Here is an 18,437-nt window from a genome sequence, read left to right as displayed (position 1 = left end):
CAGCAATCGACGATGACAAGGCTTCTTCTGGTGGTTGATGGTGACCACAACTCTTCCTCTTCATGCTCATCTACGGCCTGATCCAGCACTCTATGCAGGGCACTCTCCAGAAAAAATGCATATGGGATGAGGTCGATTATGTTGCCTTGGGTTTGACTGACCAGGTTTGTCACCTCCGCAAAAGGACGCATGAGCCTACAGCCATTGTGCATGAGCGTTCAGTAACGCGGCCAAAAAATACCCAGCTCCGCAGAGGCTGTCCTCTTTTTTTTTAAATAAAATAAAATCTGTTCTTACCAGTTTAATCTCTATTTTGTCCCCTATCAGCGGCCGGTGTATGGAATAGATTTTAGGAACCGGGAAATGGAAAAAGACGCTTGGTCGGTCCTCTTACTTCCAATTTGGGGCACTACGCGTACGCCTTGCAATGTACTGTGCCACCAGATATGAGTGGTGTGTTAAGTAGTACTATTCCTATCAGTTTAATCCCTGTTATGTCCCCTATCAGGGGACGTGTATAGAATAGATTTTAGGAACCGGGAGATGGAAAAAGATGCTTGGAAAAAGATGCTTGGTTGGTCCTCCTACTTCCAATTTGGGGCACTGCGCGTGCGCCGTGCAATGTACTGTGCCACCAGATATGAGTGGTGTGTTAAGTAGTACTATTCCTATCAGTTTAATCCCTCTTACGTGCCCTATCAGGGGCCGGTATATGGAATAGATTTTAGGAACCGGGAGATGGAAAAAGATGCTTGGTCGGTCCTCTTACTTCCAATTTGGGGCACTGCGCGTACGCCTTGCAATGTACTGTGCCACCAGATATGAGTGGTGTGTTAAGTAGTACTATTCCTATCAGTTTAATCCCTGTTACGCCCCCTATCAGGGGACGTGTATGGAATAGATTTTAGGAACCGGGAGATGGAAAAGGATGCTTGGTTGGTCCTGCTACTTCCAATTTGGGGCACTGCGCGTGTGCCGTGCAATTTACTGTGCTACCCTATATGAGTGGTATGTTAAGTAGTACTAGTCCTATCAGTTTAATCCCTGTTACGTCCCCTATCAGGGGCCGGTCTATGGAATAGATTTTAGGAACCGGGAGATGGAAAAAGATGCTTTGTTGGTCCTCTTACTTCCAATTTGGGGCACTGCGCGTGCGCCGTGCAATGTACTGTGCCACCAGATATGAGTGATGTGTTAAGTAGTACTATTCCTATCAGTTTAAACCCTGTTACGTCCCCTATCAGGGGACGTGTATCGAATAGATTGTAGACAACCGCAAAGAGTTGTCAATACAGGGAGTGCAGAATTATTAGGCAAGTTGTATTTTTGAGGATTCATTTTATTATTGAACAACAACCATGTTCTCAATGAACCCAAAAAACTCATTAATATCAAAGCTGAATATTTTTGGAAGTAGTTTTTAGTTTGTTTTTAGTTTTAGCAATTTTAGGGGGATATCTGTGTGTGCAGGTGACTATTACTGTACATAATTATTAGGCAACTTAACAAAAAACAAATATATACCCATTTCAATTATTTATTTTTACCAGTGAAACCAATATAACATCTCAACATTCACAAATATACATTTCTGACATTCAAAAACAAAACAAAAACAAATCAGTGACCAATATAGCCACCTTTCTTTGCAAGGACACTCAAAAGCCTGCCATCTATGGATTCTGTCAGTGTTTTGATCTGTTCACCATCAACATTGCGTGCAGCAGCAACCACAGCCTCCCAGACACTGGTCAGAGAGGTGTACTGTTTTCCCTCCTTGTAAATCTCACATTTGATGATGGACCACAGGTTCTCAATGGGGTTCAGATCAGGTGAACAAGGAGGCCATGTCATTAGATTTTCTTCTTTTATACCCTTTCTTGCCAGCCACGTTGTGGAGTACTTGGACGCGTGTGATGGAGCATTGTCCTGCATGAAAATCATGTTTTTCTTACCTTGCAGACTTCTTCCTGTACCACTGCTTGAAGAAGGTGTCTTCCAGAAACTGGCAGTAGGACTGGGAGTTGAGCTTGACTCCATCCTCAACCCAAAAAGGCCCCACAAGCTCATCTTTGATGATACCAGCCCAAACCAGTACTCCACCTCCACCTTGCTGGCGTCTGAGTTGGACTGGAGCTCTCTGCCCTTTACCAATCCAGCCATCTGGCCCATCAAGACTCACTCTCATTTCATCAGTCCATAAAACCTTAGAAAAATCAGTCTTGAGATATTTCTTGGCCCAGTCTTGACGTTTCAGCTTGTGTGTCTTGTTCAGTGGTGGTCGTCTTTCAGCCTTTCTTACCTTGGCCATGTCTCTGAGTATTGCACACCTTGTGCTTTTGGGCACTCCAGTGATGTTGCAGCTCTGAAATATGGCCAAACTGGTGGCAAGTGGCATCTTGGCAGCTGCACGCTTGACTTTTCTCAGTTCATGGGCAGTTATTTTGCGCCTTGGTTTTTCACACGCTTCTTGCGACCCTGTTGACTATTTTGAATGAAACGCTTGATTGTTCGATGATCACGCTTCAGAAGCTTTGCAATTTTAAGAGTGCTGCATCCCTCTGCAAGATATCTCACTATTTTTGACTTTTCTGAGCCTGTCAAGTCCTTCTTTTGACCCATTTTGCCAAAGGAAATAAAGTTGCCTAATAATTATGCACACCTGATATAGGGTGTTGATGTCATTAGACCACACCCCTTCTCATTACAGAGATGCACATCACCTAATATGCTTAATTGGTAGTAGGCTTTCGAGCCTATACAGCTTGGAGTAAGACAACATGCATAAAGAGGATGATGTGGTCAAAATACTAATTTGCCTAATAATTCTGCACGTAGTGTAGTTGACACACTCATGACATAAATTTTATTCCTCTATGCGTCAATCTTGGTGTAGTGATGACTGTGCTCATGTGCACATTTGTGAGATTGCAGGCGATGGCGCTTTTTCAAAGCCTATGGTAGTTCAGTGACAGTTAAGTGGCCCAGAAAACTATGATTCTACAGTGTGGGACCTTTGTTGGCCTAGTAGGCTTTAATGATCACCTTAGATGATCATAAAGAAAATCAATGTTTTTTCTATGCAAAATTATCCAGCCGATCGCTTTTGGTCTGTTCACAATGAAGCAATGACCTTATCATCTGAGGTGTGCCAACATTGCTATTGCCAACACACTCATAGAGGTGATCGCTTCATTGTGATACGCAAGCCCCTTCACCACAACAAGGTAATGATCACGAAGGGGAATTGACACATGTATGTGCCTTTTTATTTTATTTTGTTTTTGCAGCACCAGAGGCCAGAAAAATTAGGCATGTACACATGCTTGAAAAATTAGGTATTGTTGCAGCTGCTGCTGTAGCAGCGGCCGGAAAAAATGATGTTTTTCAGGCAGAAAGTGCCCTAAAACATTGCGGCTTGAACCCTAGTTGGTGGCAGAGAAGTCACGCAAGTCATCCGGCATGCAGAGATAAAATACAGCAGCGTGTGGACCATTTTTAGCCCAAGGTATCTCATCTCATCAGGCCTTTTTTAGTCAAATGTATCGCCCACTGTCAGACCCTTCGGGATCCATGCCTCAATTATCTTAATAAAGGTGAGGTCATCTAGACTTTTTTGACGTAGGCGACTTCTCTTCTCAGTGACAATACCTCCTGCTGCACTGAAGGTCCTTTCTGACAGGACACTTGAAGCGGGGCAGGCCAGAAGTTCTATCTCAAATTCGGATAGCTCAGGCCACAGGTTAAGCCTGCACACCCAGTAGTCAAGGGGTTCATCGCTCCTCAGAGTGTGGATATCTGCAGTTAAGGCGAGGTAGTCTGCTACCTGTTGGTCGAGTCGTTCTCTGAGGATGGACCCCCGAAGGGCTGTGGCAATGCGTAGGACTTCAAAAGCTCTGCATGTCCTCCATCAACAACACGTCTGTAAAGCGTCCTGTCCTTGCCAGCGTGGTCGTGGCAGGAGGAGGATTACTTTCACCTCTTCCCCTGTTAGATTCCCATTGTGCTGTAACATCACCCTTATATGCTGTGTAAAGCATACTTTTTAACTTGTTTTGGAACTGCTGCATCTTTCCGACTTCCGGTAATTCGGTAACATTTCAGGTACTTTCTGCTTATACAGGGGGGTCTAGTAGAATGGCCACCCAGTACAGGTCGTTCTTCTTCAGCCTTTTTATACGAGGGTCCCTCAACAGGCATGACAGCATGAAAGACCCCATTTGCACAAGGTTGGATGCCGAGCTACTCATGTCCCGTTCCTCTTCTTCACTGATCTCACTGAAGGTCTGTTCTTCCCCCCAGCCACGTACAACACCATGGGTACCAGATAGGTGACAATGAGCACCCTGGGATGCCTGCTGTGGTTGGTCTTCCTCCTCCTCAAAGCCACATTCCTCCTCTGACTCCTCCTCCTCAGACTCCTCTTCCAGCGTTGCCGCAGTTCCAGCAAGCGATGCTGATAAGGCTGTTTCTGGTGGTGATGGTGAACACAACTCTTCCTCTTCACGCTCATCTACGGCCTAATCCAGCACTCTTCGCAGGGCACGCTTCAGGAAGAAAACAAATGGGATGATGTCACTGATGGTGCCTTCAGTGCAACTGACTAGGTTTGTCACCTCCTCAAAAGGACGCATGAGCCTACAGGCATTGCACATAAGCGTCCTGTAACGTGGCAAAAAAATACCCAGCTCCGCAGAGGCTGTCCTAGAACCCCGATCATACAAATACTCGTTGACGGCTTTTTCTTGTTGAAGCAGGCCGTCGAACATTAGGAGTGTTGAATTCCAACGTGTCGGGCTGTCGCAAATCAAGCACCTCACTGGCATGTTGTTTCACCGCTGAATATCGGAAAAGTGCCCCATGGCCGTGTAGGAACGCCTGAAATGACCACACACCTTCCTGGCCTGCTTGAGGATGTCCCGTAAGCCTGGGTACTTATGCACAAAGCGTTGTACGATCAGATTACACACATGTGCCATGCACGGCACATGTGTCATCTTGCCCAAATTCAATGCTGCCAACAAATTGCTTCCGTTGTCACACACCACTTTGCCGATCTCCAGTTGGTGCAGAGTCAGCCACTGATCCACCTGTGCGTTCAGGGCGGACAGGAGTGCTTGTGCAGTACTCTGCTTTCAGGCAAGTCAACCCCAAGACGGCGTGAAACTGTCGTATCTGGGAGGTGAAATAGCCCCTGGGGAGCTGGGGGTGTGCAGTTTATGTGGAGCAAGACGCAGCAGCAGAAGAGGACTCAGCCGAGGAGGTTAGCGAAGAGGATGGAGTAGGAGGAGTAGAGGAGGCCTGCCTGCAAGTCGTGGCGGTGTCACCAACTCCTCTGCAGAGCCACACATTCCATGCTTGGCAGCCGTCAGCAGGTTTACCCAATGCGCAGTGTACGTGATATACCTGCCCTGACCGTGCTTTGCAGACCAGGTATCAGTGGTCAGATGGACCCTTGCCCTAACACTGTGTGCCAGACATGCCATGACTTCCTTTTCCACAATAGAGTACAGGTTGGGGATTGCCTTTTGTGAAAATAAATTTCGGCCAGGTACCTTCGACTGCGGTGTCCCAATAGCTACAAATTTTTTGAAGGCCTCAGACTTCACCGGCTTGTATGGTAAAAGCTGGCGGGCTAAGAGTTCCGACAAGCCAGCTGTCAGACGCTCGGCAAGGGGGTGACTCTGTGACATTGGCTTCTTACGCTCAAACATGTCCTTGACAGACACCTGACTGTGGGCAGATGAGCAGGAACTGCTGAAGGCGAGAGGCGGAGTGGCGAGTGGTTGAGAGGGGGCAAGGAGGACAGCAGTGGTTGACGTGGCTGAAGATGCTGGACCAGGAGGAGGATGGTGGCTTTGAGTTTGTGTGCTGCTTGTACTCGTCATCATGTGTTGATCCCATAGGCGTTTGTGATGTGAGATCATGTGCCTTCGCAAAGCAGTTGTACCTATGTGGGTGTTGGACTTCCCACGACTCAGTTTCTTTTGGCACAGGTTGCAAATGGCATCGCTGTTATCAGAGGCAGACACACAAAAAAAATGCCACACTGCTGAGCTTTGCAATGACTGGCATTCTGGTGGTGGCAACAGCATGCGTTGATTGGCGTGTTGTCTGGCTGACCCCGGGTGCCGATACATGCTGTCTGACTGTGCCACTATCTCCTTGCGACGACCTCCCCCTGCTTCCAACTCGTCTCCTCCTCCTCTCTGTCTCCCCATCTGAACTTTCCCCCTGTTCTTCTTCTCTTCGAGCGGGCACCCACGTGACATCCACGGACACATCGTCATCATCAACCGCTTCACTTGTATCTGACAACTCAGCAAAGGAAGCAGCAGCAGGGTACAACATCATCATCATCACACCGTACGTCCATGTGTGTAATGCTGCCTGACTGAGACATATCCCTGTTATCTACATCCTCTGGCAATAATGGTTGCGCATCACTCATTTCTTCCAACTGATGTGTAAATAACTCCTCTGACAGATCAAGTGAAGCAGCTGTGGTGCTAGTGTTGGTGGTGGCGGCAGGCGGGCGAGTGGTAACTTGAGAGGTGCCCGAAGCTGAGCTGGAGGAGGATGGTGCGTCAAGGATCCGAGCGGAAGCTGTAGAAGATTGGGTGTCCTGTGTTAGCCAGTCAACTATGTCCTCAGAACTTTTCGAGTTCAAGGTACGTGGCCTCTGAAACCTGGACATTATTCTAGAGCCAAAGGAAATCACAGCACCACAACCACGACGGCCACTGCGGGGTGCCCTGCCTCTGCCTGTCATTTTTTTTTCGATTAGTGGTACTATGCGTGCAAGCTACTGTGACACCAGATATGAGTGGTGTCACTGTGCACTGGCAGTAGTTAGCACAGTACACGCTGACGCTGTAGGCTTGACACACACGCTTGCAGCCAAGTAACTGCAATTATATTACAGTCAAAATTGCAGTTTTTTTTTTTTAAATGTAATCTACTGTGACACCAGATATGAGTGGTGTCACTGCGCACTGGCAGTAGTTGGCACAGTACACGCTGACGCTGTAGGCCTGACACACACGCTTGCAGGCAACTAACTGCAATTATATTACAGTCAAAATATTTTTTATTTTTTTTTATGTAATCTACTGTGACACCAGATATGAGTGGCACTGGTGGCACTGTACACTGGCAGTAGTTGGCACAGTACACGCTGTAGGCCTGACACACACGCTTGCAGGCAACTAACTGCAATTATATTACAGTCAAAAAAGTGTTTTTTTTTAAATGTAATCTACTGTGACACCAGATATGAGTGGCACTGTGTACTGGCAGTAGTTGGCAAAGTACACGCTGACGCTAAAGGCCTGACACACACGCTTGCAGGCAACTAACTGCAATTATATTACAGTCAAAAAATTATATATTTTTTTTTACATGTAATCTACTGTGACACCAAATATGAGTGGCACTGGTGGCACTGTGCACTGGCAGTAGTTGGCTGGCACAGTACACGCTGACGCTAAAGGCCTGACACACACGCTTGCAGGCAACTAACTGCAATTATATTACAGTCAAAAAAGTTTATTTTTATTTTTTATGTAATCTACTGTCACACCAGATATGAGTGGCACTGGTGGCACTGTGCACTGGCAGTAGTTGGCACAGTACACGCTGACGCTAAAGGCCTGACACACACACTTGCAGGCAACTAACTGCAATTATATTACAGTCCAAAAATTATATATTTTTTTTTTACATGTAATCTACTGTGACACTAGATATGAGTGGCACTGGTGGCACTGTGCACTGGCAGTAGTTGGCACAGTACACGCTGATGCTAAAGGCCTGACACACATGCTTGCAGGCAACTAACTGCAATTATATTACAGTCAAAAAAGTTTTTTTTTTATGTAATCTACTGTGACACCAGATATGAGTGGCACCAGTGGCACTGTGCACTGGCAGTAGTTGGCACAGTACACGCTGTAGGCCTGACACACACGCTTGCAGGAAACTAACTGCAATTATATTACAGTCAAAAAAGGTTTTTTGAGTGGCACTGTGCACTGGCAGTAGTTGGCACAGTACACGCTGACGCTAAAGGCCTGACACACACGCTTGCAGGCAACTAACTGCAATTATATTACAGTCAAAAAAGTTTTTGTTTTTTTTTATGTAATCTACTGTGACACCAGATATGAGTGGCACTGGTGGCACTGTGCACTGGCAGTAGTTGGCTGGCCCAGTACACGCTGACACTAAAGGCCTGACACACACCCTTGCAGGCAACTAACTGCAATTATATTACAGTCCAAAAAGTTTATTTTTTATTTTTTATGCAATCTACTGTAACACCAGATATGAGTGGCACTGGTGGCACTGTGCACTGGCAGTAGTTGGCACAGTACACGCTGACGCTAAAGGCCTGACACACGCTTGCAGGCAACTAACTGCAATTATATTACTGTCCAAAAAGTTTTTTTTAATGCAAGCTACTGTGACACCAGATATGAGTGGTGGCACTGGGTAAGTGGGCACAGTATACGCTGTAGGCCTGACACACACGCTGGCAGGCAACTGCAATTAGATTACAGAGGGGAAAAAAAGCAGTCTGATGTACTAGCCCTAAAAAGGGCTTTTTGGGGTGCTGTCAGGACGCTGTCCTTACAGCAGATCAGATGAGTCTTTCAGGACTGGAGTGGACACTGAATAGATTTCCCTATTAAATCAGCAGCAGCTGCACTGTCCCTCCTCTCACTAACACTGCAGCTTCCGAATGAATCTAAGATGGATGCTGTCCTTTCTTTTTGCTAGGAGGTGGGAGGGAGGGTATGCTGCTGATTGGCTGGAATGTATCTGCTGGCTGGAATTTGTTTGCGGAGCATTTGTCATGCTCTTAAGCACATTTTGACCCTTTTGCAGCCCTCTAGCTCCAGGACTATTTTAGAGCTATTTTAGTGGCCAAAAGTTCAGGGCCCCATTGACTTCAATGGGGTTCGAGTTCGGGTTCAAGTTCCGGTCAAGTTCGGGTCCCGAACCCAAACTTTCTTTTCAAGTTCTGCCGAACCCGAACATCCAGGTGTCCACTCAAATCTATCAATCACTATATGCATAGTATGGATATATATTATTTTCCTTTATGTAAAGAAATGCTTAAATTTATTCAATTTGGAGTGATGTAACTCCACAATATATATCCTTGAAATACTTTTAAAATAAAAAATAGACATATATTTCACAATGTATTCATGGCAGACAACTGTCATAACTGCGCTGATAAATCTCTTGCTATCCATCTATTACAAAGTTGGCGGGCTGCACCACCGCTAGGGGGAGCTCAGTGCATACATTTCTGCAGTTACAAGTGAGTGTAATGGAAGCTATAATCATCTGTTGAACTCCATCTAATGGTGGCTGCATATAAATGCAGTGTTTTCATGTCAGCACTGGGTCTCTCCTCCCCCCCTGGGCCAGTAGCAGTTGCATGAACTGCCCCCATTGAGGCTATGCCCCTGCACACACAGCACAGAGAGCTCCTTTCCCCCCAATAATCCTCCATGTACAATAACTGTATATAGTGTTAGAATGCTGCGTCATCTGACTGCAGAGACTCCTGAACATCTATCAAGGGGGTATGATGTATCGCGAAAAGGGGTGTGATTACTGACGCACTTTCCTACCTTTCAGAAGTCAACAATAAAAAGTTGGCAAGCACAGTCTATTTTGATGTTGAAAACTTCTTCCCTCTAGATGTAGAGGATGCCTCACAGTTACAGGACTTGGTATAAAAAGATTATCATAAAGATAAAGGATTATTTGACGGAATAACATGTGTGATAAGCAGCAGCCTGCAGGGGAGGCGTAAGGTGAGGAGGATAGGAGTAGTGACTTTGGCAAGAATGGAGATGATCATACTTATGGTGGCGCCTGCGCTCCCTGGGCCATGCACACAGTAAAGAGAGGAGCACACCCTCGAGCACACCCTAGTTTGGGGTCTCTTGCCTGATGGTGTTTGGGGTGCCCTTCATCTTGGTGAGTTGTGGGAAGGTGCACCTTTGAAAAAGGGGGGTAGTGCCAATGTGCAGTACAATGACAAGGCTGGTTTGAGTGAATCAAGTAAAGTAAGCTTTACTGAAGAAAGTTCGCAATTGATACACACGTGTTTGCATGAAAAAAACCTTTTGCTAAAAGCTGCTTTTCCAAGGTTGCAGATATAGAGGAATAGGCAGTATTGTGACCCTCTCTGACTCCCTGTCCAGATAAATAGTGCAATCTTCCCAATCCAGCCAAAGAGGAGCAAACAGATACTCAACTTGTCAATTTAGTATGGAAGTTAGAATGAACTTTCTTAACTCACCAAATTACTGTAAAGTCCACAGCCACATTACCTTTACTGACTTGTATTTCCAGCACTCTCTTGTAATGGCCGTTCTACCTTAGGCCTCTTTCACGCGGGCGTTGCGGGAAAATGTGCCGGTGCGTTGCGGGAACACGCGCAATTTTTCAGAGCGAGTGCAAAACATTGTAATGCGTTTTGCACTTGTGTGAGAAAAATCGCGCATGTTTGGTACCCGAACTTCTTCACAGAAGTTCTGGCCTGGGATCAGTGTTCTGTAGATTGTATTATTTTCCCTTATAACATGATTATAAGGGAAAATAATAGCATTCTGAATACAGAATGCATAGTACAATAGCGCTGGAGGGGTTAAAAAAAATAACAAATAATTTAACTCACCTTAGTCCACTTGATCGCGAAGCCGGCATCTCCTTCTGTCTTGATCTTAGCTGTGTCCTGTAACAGGACCTGTGGTGACGTCACTCCGGTCATCACATGATCTTTGACCATGGTGATGGATCATGTGATGACCGGAGTGACGTCACCACAGGTCCTGTTCCTCCACACAGCACAGAAGACAGAAGAGATGCCGGGCTGCGCGATCAAGTGGATTAAGGTGAGTAAAATTTTTATTTATTTTTTTAACCCCTCCAGCGCTATTGTACTATGCATTCTGTATTCAGAATGCTATTATTTTCCCTTATAACCATGTTATAAGAGAAAATAATAATGATCGGGTCTCCATCCTGATCGTCTCCTAGCAACCGTGCGTGAAAATTGCACCGCATCCGCACTTGCTTGCGGATGCTTGCGATTTTCACGCAACCCTATTCATTTCTATGGGGCCTGTGTTACGTAAAAAGCACACAAAATAGAGCATGCTGCGATTTTCACGCAACGCATAAGTGATGAGTGATAATCACCGCTCATGTGAACAGCCCCATAGAAATGAATGGGTCGGGATTCAGTGCGGGTGCAATGCATTCAACTCACGCATCGCATCCGCACAGAATACTCACCCGTGTGAAAGGGGCCTTATTAGTTCAGCTCTTCTCGCCCTCATAGGCTGGGACCCAACACAACCTCTTCTCCTCTTTTTTTTTCTGGCTGTGTCTCTCTTCTTGCTTCTCCCATCACTCTCTAACTGATTACTTCCAGATACAACACAGGTCCCAAACTACAGAAGCAACTGAATTTAAGCGTCTAGTCAATTAACCCTATATTCCCTATACAAAGCTTTAGGAAAAAAAAAGTTTGCAAAACAGTTTCATAAAACCCCTTTGCAGTGTCCACTGGGTCACTGCACATGATACAAGTGTGACTCCATGCTGTTCTACAACTCACTTTGTCTTTCGATATTATGGAGAATTCAGAGGTTTTGATCTCTATGGACTTAGGCAGAAGCATTCAGCTGATAATCTTTGGGGGGCCTAGACTCTGACACCATTATGGGCCACAGAGGTCCAATATAAATAAATAACTCCACTAGGAGCTGACTTGGGAGTCAATCACATGCTTCAATTGGTTACTATTTTATAGGTTAAAGGGCTTCTGTCAGCCCACTAAACCGGTTTTTTTTTTTTTTTTTGGTTAATAATAATCCCTACACTGCGAGCTCCCTATACATAAGCTAAATATTCATTTTTGTTCAGTAGATTTTGTTAAAAAGCTATTTTTATAATATGTAAATTACCTTGCTACCAGCAAGTAGGGCGGCTACTTGCTGGTAGCAGCCGCATCCGCCGCTCCTAATGACGCCCCCTCCGCTGTGTGATTGACAGGGCCAGGGAACGGGATCGTTCTCTGCTGGCCCTGTTTGAATTCAAAATATCGCGCCTGTGCTGTACCTGTCTTTAATCGGCGCAGGCCCACTGAGAGGCGGCCGCTCTCTCGGCCGCTCCATCCTCAATGCGCCTGCGCCGGGTGTAGATGTGACGTCATCGGCGCAAGCGCATTGAGGATGGAGCGGCCGACAGAGCGGCCGCCTCTCAGTGCGCCTGCGCCGATTAAAGACAGGTACGGCGCAGGCGCGATATTTTGAATTCAAACAGGGCCAGCAGAGAACGATCCCGTTCCCTGGCCCTGTCACTCACACAGCGGAGGGGTCGTCTTTATGAGAGGAGGATGCGGCTGCTACCAGCAAGTAGCCGCCCTACTTGCTGGTAGCAAGGTAATTTACATATTATAAAAATTGCTTTTTACCAAAATCTACTGAACAAAAATGAATATTTAGCTTATGTATAGGGAGCTCGCAGTGTAGGGATTATTATTAACCAAAAAAAAAATAAACGGTTTAGTGGGCTGACAGAAGCCCTTTAAATTGTGAAATAACTTATGAGACCTTATTGATGATATGAAATAAATAATTTAAACAGTCCCGAGTTTTTTCTCTTACTTTGAGAGCTGCAGGTCCCTTGTGAAGTGGGCACTAGATAAAAAGAAATTTATGAAAATTTACTACACTTCCTAGACACAGAATTCCTGAACTAAGGCTAGGTCTACACGACGACATTTGTCGCGCGACATTTTGTTGCACCAATGTCGCGCAACAATTTTTATAATGGCAGTCTATGGTGTCGCACTGCAACATGCGACATGCTGCGACTGCGACGCGACAGTCGCAGAAAATCCATTTGAGATGAATTTTTCTACGACTGTCGCGTCGCAGTTTCAGCATGTCGCATGTTGCAGTGCGACACCATAGACTGCCATTATAAAAATTGTCACGCAACATTAGTGCAACACAATGTTGCGCGACAACTGTTGCGCCCGACTTTTTGTCGTGCCACAAATGTCGTTGTGTAGACCTAGCCTAATACCCTATTGAAGGCTCCTACAAGCTTTTTTGTTCATAAATTTACCACGTGACCCATAGTCTACCCAGATAATGCAAGTCTTTAGTTTATTGTCATGTATATACAGTTTCATTATCTCAACCAGTTGAGCATGTCACGATATTTCAAATCTTTGACTCCACAATAAGTCGGGTTTATAGTTATCTACTAGAGTTGATCGAACACCTGCATGTTCGGGTTCGAGAAGTTCGGCCGAACTTCCCGGAAATGTTCGGGTTCGGGATCCGAACCTGATCCGAACTTCGTCCCGAACCCGAACCCCATTGAAGTCAATGGGGACCCGAACTTTTCGGTACTAAAAAGGCTGTAAAACAGCCCAGGAAAGGGCTAGAGGGCTGCAAAAGGCAGCAACATGTAGGTAAATGCCCTGCAAACAAATGTGGATAGGTAAATGAATAAAAATAAAAATTAAATAAATAAAAATTAACCAAAATCAATTGGAGAGAGGTCCCATAGCAGAGAATCTGGCTTCACGTCACCCACCACTGTAAGAGTCCATTTTCATAAATTTAGGCCCAGCACCCAGGCAGAGGAGAGAGGTCCCGTAACAGACAATCTGGCTTCATGTCAGCAGAGAATCAGTCTTCATATCATAGCAGAGAATCAGGCTTCACGTCAGCCACCAATGCAACAGTCCATTGTCAGATATTTAGGCCCAGCACCCAGGCAGAGGAGAGAGGTCCCGTAACAGACAATCTGGCTTCATGTCAGCAGAGAATCAGTCTTCATATCATAGCAGAGAATCAGGCTTCACGTCAGCCACCAATGCAACAGTCCATTGTCAGATATTTAGGCCCAGCACCCAGGCAGAGGAGAGAGGTCCCGTAACAGACAATCAGGCTTCACGTCAGCCACCAGTGCAACAGTCCATTGGCATATATTTAGGCCCAGCACCCAGGCAGAGGAGAGAGGTCCCGTAACAGAGAATCTGGCTTCATGTCAGCAGAGAATCAGTCTGCATGTCATAGCAGAGAATCAGGCTTCACGTCAGCCACCACTGCAACAGTCCATTGTCATAAATTTAGGCCAAGCACCCAGGCAGAGGAGAGAGGTCCCGTAACAGACAATCTGGCTTCATGTCAGCAGAGAATCAGTCTTCATATCATAGCAGAGAATCAGGCTTCACGTCAGCCACCAATGCAATAGTCCATTGTCAGATATTTAGGCCCAGCACCCAGGCAGAGGAGAGAGGTCCCGTAACAGACAATCTGGCTTCATGTCAGCAGAGAATCAGTCTTCATATCATAGCAGAGAATCAGGCTTCACGTCAGCCACCAATGCAACAGTCCATTGTCAGATATTTAGGCCCAGCACCCAGGCAGAGGAGAGAGGTCCCGTAACAGACAATCAGGCTTCACGTCAGTCACCAGTGCAACAGTCCATTGGCATATATTTAGGCCCAGCACCCAGGCAGAGGAGAGAGGTCCCGTAACAGAGAAACTGGCTTCATGTCAGCAGAGAATCAGTCTGCATGTCATAGCAGAGAATCAGGCTTCACGTCAGCCACCACTGCAACAGTCCATTGTCATAAATTTAGGCCAAGCACCCAGGCAGAGGAGAGAGGTCCCGTAACAGACAATCTGGCTTCATGTCAGCAGAGAATCAGTCTTCATATCATAGCAGAGAATCAGGCTTCACGTCAGCCACCAATGCAACAGTCCATTGTCAGATATTTAGGCCCAGCACCCAGGCAGAGGAGAGAGGTCCCGTAACAGACAATCAGGCTTCACGTCAGCCACCAGTGCAACAGTCCATTGGCATATATTTAGGCCCAGCACCCAGGCAGAGGAGAGAGGTCCCGTAACAGAGAATCTGGCTTCATGTCAGCAGAGAATCAGTCTGCATGTCATAGCAGAGAATCAGGCTTCACGTCAGCCACCACTGCAACAGTCCATTGTCATAAATTTAGGCCAAGCACCCAGGCAGAGGAGAGAGGTCCCGTAACAGACAATCTGGCTTCATGTCAGCAGAGAATCAGTCTTCATATCATAGCAGAGAATCAGGCTTCACGTCAGCCACCAATGCAACAGTCCATTGTCAGATATTTAGGCCCAGCACCCAGGCAGAGGAGAGAGGTCCCGTAACAGACAATCAGGCTTCACGTCAGCCACCAGTGCAACAGTCCATTGGCATATATTTAGGCCCAGCACCCAGGCAGAGGAGAGAGGTCCCGTAACAGAGAATCTGGCTTCATGTCAGCAGAGAATTAGTCTGCTTGTCATAGCAGAGAATCAGGCTTCACGTCACCCAACATTGGAACAGTCCATTGGCATATATTTAGGCCCCGGCACCCAGACAGAGGAGAGGTTCATTCAAATTTGGGTAGCCTCGCAATATAATGGTAAAATGAAAATAAAAATAGGATTGAATGAGGAAGTGCCCTGGAGTACAATAATATATGGTTAAGGGGAGGTAGTTAATGTCTAATCTGGACAAGGGACGGACAGGTCCTGTGGGATCCATGCCTGGTTCATTTTTATGAACGTCAGCTTGTCCACATTGGCTGTAGACAGGCGGCTGCGTTTGTCTGTAATGACACCCCCTGCCGTGCTGAATACACGTTCAGACAAAACGCTGGCCGTCAGGCAGGCCAGCACCTCCAAGGCATAAAAGGCTAGCTCTGGCCACGTGGACAATTTAGAGACCCAGTAGTTGAATGGGGCCGAACCATTAGTCAGTACGTGGAGGGGTGTGCACACGTACTGTTCCACCATGTTAGTGAAATGTTGCCTCCTGCTAACACGTTGCGTATCAGGTGGTGGTGCAGTTGGCTGTGGCGTGTTGACAAAACTTTTCCACATCTCTGCCATGCTAACCCTGCCCTCAGAGGAGCTGGCCGTGACACAGCTGCCTTGGCGACCTCTTGCTCCTCCTCTGCCTTGGCCTTGGGCTTCCACTTGTTCCCCTGTGACATTTGGGAATTCTCTCAGTAGCGCGTCTACCAACGTGCGCTTGTACTCGCGCATCTTCCTATCACGCTCCAGTGCAGGAAGTAAGGTGGGCACATTGTCTTTGTAGCGTGGATCCAGCAGGGTGGAAACCCAGTAGTCCGCACACGTTAAAATGTGGGCAACTCTGCTGTCGTTGCGCAGGCACTGCAGCATGTAGTCGCTCATGTGTGCCAGGCTGCCCAGGGGTAAGGACAAGCTGTCCTCTGTGGGAGGCGTATCGTCATCGTCCTGCCTTTCCCCCCAGCCTCGCACCAGTGATGGACCCGAGCTGCGTTGGGTGCCACCCCGCTGTGACCATGCTTCATCCTCATCCTCCTCCACCTCCTCCTCATCCTCGTCCTCCTCGTCCTCCAGTAGTGGGCCCTGGCTGGCCACATTTGTACCTGGCCTCTGCTGTTGCCGAAAACCTCCCTCTGAGTCACTTCGAAGAGACTGGCCTGAAAGTGCTAAAAATGACCCCTCTTCTTCCTCCTTCTCCTCCTCCTCCTCCTCCTCCTCCTGGGCCACCTCCTCTTCCATCATCGCCCTAAGTGTTTTCTCAAGGAGACATAGAAGTGGTATTGTAACGCTGATAACGGCGTCATCGCCACTGGCCATGTTGGTGGAGTACTCGAAAAAGCGCAACAGGGCACACAGGTCTCGCATGGAGGCCCAGTCATTGGTGGTGAAGTGGTGCTGTTCTGTAGTGCGACTGACCCGTGCATGCTGCAGCTGAAACTCCACTATGGCCTGCTGCTGCTCGCACAGTCTGTCCAGCATGTGCAAGGTGGAGTTCCACCTGGTGGGCATGTCGCATATGAGGCGGTGAGCGGGAAGGCCGAAGTTACGCTGTAGCGCAGACAGGCGAGCAGCAGCAGGATGTGAACGCCGGAAGCGCGAACAGACGGCCCGCACTTTATGCAGCAGCTCTGACATGTCGGGGTAGTTGTGAATGAACTTCTGCACCACCAAATTCAGCACATGCGCCAAGCAAGGGATGTGCGTCAAACTGGCTAGTCCCAGAGCTGCAACGAGATTTCGCCCATTATCACACACCACCAGGCTTGGAAATGCACAGTAGTGTGTGTGTGAAGTTATTCTGAATGACCCTATGTGCACCTTGAATATTATATACCCTTTTAGGGATAGATTTCAAATAGCTCTGATATAGCAGAAACCACTAAATTATGTAATTGCTAAATTGGGAATTGTATTTCAACCCAGAACAAAAAATGTGCTTTGACGGACACTAAATAAGTACTTGCCCAGCCACAACAGTACAGCGGTAACGACAGATTTAGCGGGATATAAATTTGAGGCCTAGTATTTAGGCGCTGGGTGACCGGTATGGATTTACTGACAGAATTAGACTTGGAAATGCACAGTAGCGTGTGTGTGAAGTTATTCTGAATGACCTTATGTGCACCTTGAATATTATATACCCTTTTAGGGATAGATTTAAAATAGCTCTGATATAGCAGAAACCACTAAATTATGAAATTGCTAAATTGGGAATTGTATTTCAACCCAGAACAAAAAATGTGCTTTAACGGACACTAAATAACTTGCCCAGCCACAACAGTACAGCGGTAACGACAGATTTAGCGGGATATAAATTTGAGGCCTAGTATTTAGGCGCTGGGTGGCCGGTATGGATTTACTGACAGAATTAGACTGGGATATGGCCAAAAAATAACCACACTATTGCTGGTTAAATGCACTTGGTGTGACAGCTTGACCAACCACACTACTGAGGGTTAAATGCACTTGGTGACAGGCGCAGCTTGCCCCTGATGTAGTATATGGCCAAAAAATGAACAGACTATTGCTGGTTAAATGCACTTGGTGTGACAGCTTGACCAACCACACTACTGAGGGTTAAATGCACTTGGTGTCGGGCGCAGCTTGCCCCTGGTGTAGTATATGGCCAAAAAATAAACAGACTATTGCTGGTTAAATGCACTTGGTGTGACAGCTTCACCCTGATGCAGGCTTTAACCAAAAAACAACCACACCATTGAGGGTTAAATGCACTTGGTGACAGGCGCAGCTTGCCCCTGATGTAGTATATGGCCAAAAAATGAACAGACTATTGCTGGTTAAATGCACTTGGTGTGACAGCTTTACCAACCACACTACTGAGGGTTAAATGCACTTGGTGACGGGCGCAGCTTGCCCCTGATGTAGTATATGGCCAAAAAATAAACAGACTATTGCTGGTTAAATGCACTTGGTGTGACAGCTTCACCCTGATGTAGGCTTTAGCCAAAAAACAACCACACCATTGAGGGTTAAATGCACTTGGTGACAGGCGCAGCTTGCCCCTGATGTAGTATATGGCCAAAAAAT

This window comes from Bufo gargarizans, chromosome 2 (genome assembly GCF_014858855.1).
Source record: "Bufo gargarizans isolate SCDJY-AF-19 chromosome 2, ASM1485885v1, whole genome shotgun sequence".
Taxonomy (NCBI): domain Eukaryota; kingdom Metazoa; phylum Chordata; class Amphibia; order Anura; family Bufonidae; genus Bufo; species Bufo gargarizans.
This window is presented reverse-complemented; position numbering follows the sequence as displayed.